The sequence below is a fragment of the Paramisgurnus dabryanus genome, unplaced genomic scaffold (assembly GCF_030506205.2).
Source record: "Paramisgurnus dabryanus unplaced genomic scaffold, PD_genome_1.1 h2tg000329l_1_57419__unordered_in_group0, whole genome shotgun sequence".
In the NCBI taxonomy this organism is placed as follows: Eukaryota; Metazoa; Chordata; class Actinopteri; order Cypriniformes; family Cobitidae; genus Paramisgurnus; species Paramisgurnus dabryanus.
In genome coordinates this window covers 5001-12500 of record NW_027394208.1, presented here as the reverse complement: position 1 = coordinate 12500, position 7500 = coordinate 5001, and positions in this window count along the sequence as shown.

Here is a 7500-nt window from a genome sequence, read left to right as displayed (position 1 = left end):
GAGAGTCAGCGAGGTGCTCTTCCCTATATACCCGATGGCACCTGTTCGGGCCACCGTCCCCTGCTGGACGGGGCCCGGCTCTGTACCGCCCCAGACAGAGCGCCTTCGTCGGTCACGAAGGCAGGGTCGTGGACCCTGGAAGCGCACGAGCCACCCGACTCGGCTTCCATAGCGGCTGGCGGCCCTGGCCCGCCCGAGACGAAGCGCCTTCGTCGGTCAGACAGATAGGGTCGAGGACCCTGGAAGTGCGAGAGCCACCCGACTCGACTTCCACGGCGGCCCGGAGGCCGGGCCCGTCCCCGTCCGTGCCCGGGGACGGGGCACCTTCGTCGGTCAAACGCGTTGGTCTTGGACCCTGGAAGTGCACGAGCCACCCGACTCGACTTCCATAGCGGTCGGCGGCCCCGTACCGCCCCAGACAGAGCACCTTCGTCGGTCACGAAGAGAGGGTCTTGGACCCTGGAAGTGCACGAGCCACCCGACTCGACTTCCATAGCGGTCGGCGGCCCTGTCCCGCCCCAGACGATGCACCTTCGTCTGTCACACAGATAGGGTCTTGGACCCTGGAAGCCGTCCCCCTCGACTTCCGTAACGGTCGGCGGCCCTGTCCCGCCGCAGACGGGTCACCACTCCGTCTGTCTGTAGGGTCTTGGACCCTGGAAGCCGCCCCACTCGACTTCCATCGCGGTCGGCGGCCCTGGCCCGCCGCAGACGGGTCGCCACACTCCGTCTGTCTGTAGGGTCTTGGACCCTGGAAGCCGCCCCACTCGACTTCCATCGCGGTCGGCGGCCCTGGCCCGCCGCAGACGGGTCGCCACTCCGTCTGTCTGTAGGGTCTTGGACCCCGGAAGCCGCCTCACTCGACTTCCATCGCGGTCGGCGGCCCTGTCCCGCCGCAGACGGTGTGCCACTCCGTCTGTCACACAGATACATAAGGGTGTCTCGGAACCCCGGACGCCGACCGAGACGAAACGCGTGGGGTCGGTGCGCCCGAGAGGGTAGGGTGCCCCGGGGCCGGCCGCTCGCCCGACCGGCTTCCGGGACTCCTTGACCGCTCGGGAGACCTATCCACGCGCCCGCCCGACCGGCGGCCGGGGGCCCTCGACCGCCACACGCGTACCGACGACCGGGGGGTTTCCGTTTTACGGCCGACGCCGAGATCCTTCGACGGTTCCAACATGGGTTGTTACGCTTTTGTGTTCGCCCGTGTCTGAGCATATATGGTCGGGTCGAACCTTTGAGGCCGTAGCCTGGAGATCCAGGGCGGATCTTATCTCACAACACGTGTGTCTTTGAGGCCGTAGCCTAGATCCAGAGACTTTAGGATCTTTTTAGCAGTTTTAAGGCCGTAGCCTTGATCCAGGGCGGATCTTTTGAGCAGCTTTAAGGCCGTAGCCTTGATCCAGGGCGGATCTTTTCACAGGTTTTAAGCCGAAGCGCCTTGATCCAGGGACTTTTGGATCTTTTTTTGCCGTTTTTAGGCCGTAGCCTTGATCCAGGGCGGATCGTTTTGCGGCCGTAGCCGAGTTCCATCACCCAAGGTAGCTTTAGTTTTTAGGCATTAGCCTTGATGATCCAGGGCGGATCGTTTTGCGGCCGTAGCCGAGTTCCATCACCCAAGGTAGCTTTAGTTTTTAGGCATTAGCCTTGATATGATCCAGGCCGGATCTTTCCGCCTAGGCGGCATGCGGATATGGGTTACCCGTCTTTCGACACTCGCCCGGGGCGCTGCCTCACATCAGACGCCCTTCGTCCGTTCCAACCGTTCCAGTTCTTTTAACGGTTTTTCGTTCATCGCACACCGACGCGCACAGACCTTTCTTGGGATCTGCCGCAGGGAGGGAGGACGCTGGAGGTCCACTTTCGAAGCAACCCATCCCTATATACCCGATGGCACCTGTTCAAACGACCGCCCCTTGAGAGAAGGGGCCCTTCCCGTGGCTCGTCCGGGAGGAGGCGCCCGCGTCGGAAGGCGCCGTAAGGTCGGAGACCCTGGAAGTGCACGAGTCACCCGCTTTTACCTCCAGGCCCTCTGTCGTACTTCTCGTGTCCGCTCACGAGACCTCGTTTCGGCTTTATGGAAGTGCACGAGTCACCCGCTTTTGCCTTTTCTGGAAGTGCACGAGTCACCCGCTTTTGCTTCCAGGCCCTCTGTCGTACTTCTCGTGTCCGCTCACGAGACCTCTCTTCGGCCTGGGGGTGCGCCACGTACACCCCCGCGTCCGCATTCGAGTCACCTCTTCGGGCTCATGAGGTAGGGTCGGTGACCCTGGAAGTCAGAGACTTCCAGGCCTTCTGTCGTACACCCTCGCGTCCGCTCACGAGACCTCTCTTCGGCCTGGGGGTGCGCCACGTACACCCTCCCGCGTCCGCTTTCGAGTCACCCATCTGGGCTACGGAGGTAGGGACGTGTGCCCTGGAAGAACCAGACTTCCAGGAGGGAGGGCCGCCCTGTCAGGCCCGCTTTCGAGTCACCCATCTGGGCTACGGAGGTAGGGACGGGTGCCCTGGAGGAACCAGACTTCCAGGAGGGAGGGCCGCCCTGTCAGGCCCGCTTTCGAGTCACCCATCTGGGCTACGGAGGTAGGGACGGGTGCCCTGGAGGAACCAGACTTCCAGGAGGGAGGGCCGCCCTGTCAGGCCCGCTTTCGAGTCACCCATCTGGGCTACGGAGGTAGGGACGTGTGCCCCGGAGGAACCGGACTTCCAGGAGGGAGGGCCGCCCTGTCAGGCCCGCCTCGGAGTCACCTCTCTGGGCTAAGGAGGCAGGGACGTGTGCCCTGGAGGAACCAGACTTCCAGGAGGGAGGGCCGCCCTGTCAGGCCCGCTTTCGAGTCACCCATCTGGGCTACGGAGGTGGGGACGGGTGCCCTGGAGGAACCAGACTTCCAGGAGGGAGGGCCGCCCTGTCAGGCCCGCCTCGGAGTCACCTCTCTGGGCTAAGGAGGCAGGGACGTGTGCCCTGGAGGAACCAGACTTCCAGGAGGGAGGGCCGCCCTGTCAGGCCCGCTTTCGAGTCACCCATCTGGGCTACGGAGGTGGGGACGGGTGCCCTGGAGGAACCAGACTTCCAGGAGGGAGGGCCGCCCTGTCAGGCCCGCCTCGGAGTCACCTCTCTGGGCTAAGGAGGCAGGGACGTGTGCCCTGGAGGAACCAGACTTCCAGGAGGGAGGGCCGCCCTGTCAGGCCCGCCTCGGAGTCACCTCTCTGGGCTAAGGAGGCAGGGACGTGTGCCCTGGAGGAACCAGACTTCCAGGAGGGAGGGCCGCCCTGTCAGGCCCGCTTTCGAGTCACCCATCTGGGCTACGGAGGTAGGGACGTGTGCCCTGGATGAACCGGACTTCCAGGAGGGAGGGCCGCCCTGTCAGGCCCGCTTTCGAGTCACCCATCCGGGCTACGGAGGTAGGGACGTGTGCCCTGGAGGAACCAGACTTCCAGGAGGGAGGGCCGCCCTGTCAGGCCCGCCTCGGAGTCACCTCTCTGGGCTAAGGAGGCAGGGACGTGTGCCCTGGAGGAACCAGACTTCCAGGAGGGAGGGCCGCCCTGTCAGGCCCGCCTCGGAGTCACCTCTCTGGGCTAAGGAGGCAGGGACGTGTGCCCTGGATGAACCGGACTTCCAGGAGGGAGGGCCGCCCTGTCAGGCCCGCTTTCGAGTCACCCATCTGGGCTACGGAGGTAGGGACGTGTGCCCTGGAGGAACCAGACTTCCAGGAGGGAGGGCCGCCCTGTCAGGCCCGCCTCGGAGTCACCTCTCTGGGCTAAGGAGGCAGGGACGTGTGCCCTGGATGAACCGGACTTCCAGGAGGGAGGGCCGCCCTGTCAGGCCCGCTTTCGAGTCACCCATCTGGGCTACGGAGGTAGGGACGTGTGCCCTGGAGGAACCAGACTTCCAGGAGGGAGGGCCGCCCTGTCAGGCCCGCCTCGGAGTCACCTCTCTGGGCTAAGGAGGCAGGGACGTGTGCCCTGGAGGAACCGGACTTCCAGGAGGGAGGGCCGCCCTGTCAGGCCCGCTTTCGAGTCACCCATCTGGGCTACGGAGGTAGGGACGTGTGCCCCGGAGGAACCAGACTTCCAGGAGGGAGGGCCGCCCTGTCAGGCCCGCCTCGGAGTCACCTCTCTGGGCTAAGGAGGCAGGGACGTGTGCCCTGGAGGAACCGGACTTCCAGGAGGGAGGGCCGCCCTGTCAGGCCCGCTTTCGAGTCACCCATCTGGGCTACGGAGGTAGGGACGGGTGCCCCGGAGGAACCAGACTTCCAGGAGGGAGGGCCGCCCTGTCAGGCCCGCCTCGGAGTCACCTCTCTGGGCTAAGGAGGCAGGGACGTGTGCCCTGGAGGAACCGGACTTCCAGGAGGGAGGGCCGCCCTGTCAGGCCCGCTATCGAGTCACCCATCTGGGCTACGGAGGTGGGGACGTGTGCCCTGGAGGAACCAGACTTCCAGGAGGGAGGGCCGCCCTGTCAGGCCCGCCTCGGAGTCACCTCTCTGGGCTACGGAGGTAGGGACGTGTGCCCTGGAGGAACCGGACTTCCAGGAGGGAGGGCCGCCCTGTCAGGCCCGCCTCGGAGGCCTCCCCTCGGGCAGGGGAGGCAGGGTCGGGGACCCTGGAGGAACCGGACTTCCAGGAGGGAGGGCCGCCCTGTCAGGCCCGCCTCGGAGGCCTCCCCTCGGGCAGGGGAGGCAGGGTCGGGGACCCTGGAGGTGCCGGACCTCCAGGGGGACGGAGGCCGAACCCGTGGCCGGGGAGGGTGAGCCTTGCCGGGCTAGGCTCGCGCGGGTTCGAAGGCCTGGTTCGAGAGGACCCCTTCCCCTATATACCCGATGGCACCTGTTCACACTACTGCCCTTTCGAGAGGGGACCCCGACCGGTCCGCGGCCGGGACGGCGCACCTCGGTCGGCCTCGGCGAGTGGGTCGGGGTGCCTGGAGGTGCGCGAGCGGCCCGCCTGGAAGTGCGCGAGCCACCCGACTCTGGCGGCCGGCGCCCCCGGGCCCGTGCCCGCGGCCGACTCGTCTGACCCGGCATCGTCAAGGTCACCAATACCACGGAGCGTCTACGACGCCCCGTTTCCGAGATATCGGCCAATGAACTGCCGGGCGCCGTATCTCGGCCGGGGAAGGTCCTACGGACTCGGGGCCGGGCTCGTCGGAAAGGTCTCGCCCGGGGCTTTCCGACGAGACCGGCCGCGGGTCCGTGCGACCCCGGGGGCCCGAGATACTTCCGGTCGAAAATTCGAATTTCGTTACCGCGCTGCTCCGGCGCCCCGGGTCCGGGGCCTTCGCCCTTCGGGTGGGTGGCTCCTCCGCGGGGGGCCTTTCGAACGAGCCCACCCGCGCGTCGCTAGCCCTTTCCGGGGCCGAGATACGGCCTACCCCCGCGGGATTTTCCCACGGCCGTTTCTCGGGCGCCTCGGGTCCGGGGCCTTCGCCCTTCGGGTCGGTCGCTATGCCGGAGGGGAGCTTTCGAACGAGCCCTCCCTCGAGTCTCTGGCCCTTTCCCGGGCCGAGATACGGGCGGGTGGTCGCGGAATTTTCGCTCGTCCGGGGCTCCGGCGCCCCTAGCGTCCGCCTCGGAGGTCGCCCGGACGCGCGGCCGGTCTCGTTCGAAAGGTCCGTCCCGGGGCTTTCCGACGAGCCCGGCCTCGGGTCCGTGCGACCCCGCCCGCCGGAGATACGTCCGGTCGAAGCTCGCGGAAATTCCCGCGGCCGTATCTCGGGCGCCTCGGGTCCGGGGCCTTCGCCCTTTGGGTCGGTCGCTCCGCCGGAGGGGGCCTTTCGAACGAGCCTACCCGCGAGCCTCTAGCCCCTTCCCCGGCCGAGATACGGCGGTCTGTGCCCGGATTTTCCCACGGCCGTTTCTCGGGCGCCTCGGGTCCGGGGCCTTCGCCCTTCGGGTCGGTCGCTATGCCGGAGGGGAGCTTTCGAACGAGCCTACCCGCGAGCCTCTAGCCCTTTCCCCGGCCGAGATACGGCGGTCTGTGCCCGGATTTTCCCACGGCCGTTTCTCGGGCGCCTCGGGTCCGGGGCCTTCGCCCTTCGGGTCGGTCGCTATGCCGGAGGGGGGCTTTCGAACGAGCCTACCCGCGAGCCTCTAGCCCTTTCCCCGGCCGAGATACGGCGGTCCCTCCCCGGATTTTCCCACGGCCGTTTCTCGGGCGCCTCGGGTCCGGGGCCTTCGCCCTTCGGGTCGGTCGCTATGCCGGAGGGGAGCTTTCGAACGAGCCTACCCGCGAGCCTCTAGCCCTTTCCCCGGCCGAGATACGGCGGTCTGTGCCCGGATTTTCCCACGGCCGTTTCTCGGGCGCCTCGGGTCCGGGGCCTTCGCCCTTCGGGTCGGTCGCTATGCCGGAGGGGGGCTTTCGAACGAGCCTACCCGCGAGCCTCTAGCCCTTTCCCCGGCCGAGATACGGCGGTCCCTCCCCGGATTTTCCCACGGCCGTTTCTCGGGCGCCTCGGGTCCGGGGCCTTCGCCCTTCGGGTCGGTCGCTATGCCGGAGGGGAGCTTTCGAACGAGCCTACCCGCGAGCCTCTAGCCCTTTCCCCGGCCGAGATACGGCGGTCTGTGCCCGGATTTTCCCACGGCCGTTTCTCGGGCGCCTCGGGTCCGGGGCCTTCGCCCTTCGGGTCGGTCGCTATGCCGGAGGGGGGCTTTCGAACGAGCCTACCCGCGAGCCTCTAGCCCTTTCCCCGGCCGAGATACGGCGGTCCCTCCCCGGATTTTCCCACGGCCGCAGCACGGGCGCCTTTGCTCGGATCGACTCGCCCTTTGGGTCGGTCGCTCCACGCGAGGGGACCTTTCGAACGAGCCTACCCGCGAGCCTCTAGCCCTTTCCCCGGCCGAGATACGGCGGTCCCTCCCCGGATTTTCCCACGGCCGCAGCTCGGGCGCCCTTGCTCGGATCGACTCGCCCTTCGGGTCGGTTGCTCTACCGGAGCGGCCCTATCCAACGAGCCAACCCGCTTCTCTCTAACCCTAAGCCCGGCCGAGATACGGCGGTCCCTCCGCGGATTTTCCCACGGCCGCAGCTCGGGCGCCTTTGCTCGGATCGACTCGCCCTTTGGGTCGGTTGCTCTACCGGAGCGGCCCTATCCAACGAGCCAACCCTCGTCTCTCTAACCCTAAGCCCGGCCGAGATACGGCGGTCCCTCCGCGGATTTTCCCACGGCCGCAGCTCGGGCGCCTTTGCTCGGATGAACTCGCCCTTTGGGTCGGTTGCTCTACCCGAGCGGACCTTTCCAACGAGCCAACCCTCGTCTCTCTAACCCCAAGCCCGGCCGAGATACGGGGTACCACCGCCTGACCTTTAAACGGCCGTAACTCGGGCGCCTTTGCTCGGATCGACTCGCCCTTTGGGTCGGTTGCTCTACCGGAGCGGCCCTATCCAACGAGCCAACCCTCGTCTCTCTAACCCTAAGCCCGGCCGAGATACGGGGTACCACCGCCTGACCTTTAAACGGCCGTAACTCGGGCGCCTTTGCTCGGATCGACTCGCCCTTTGGGTCGG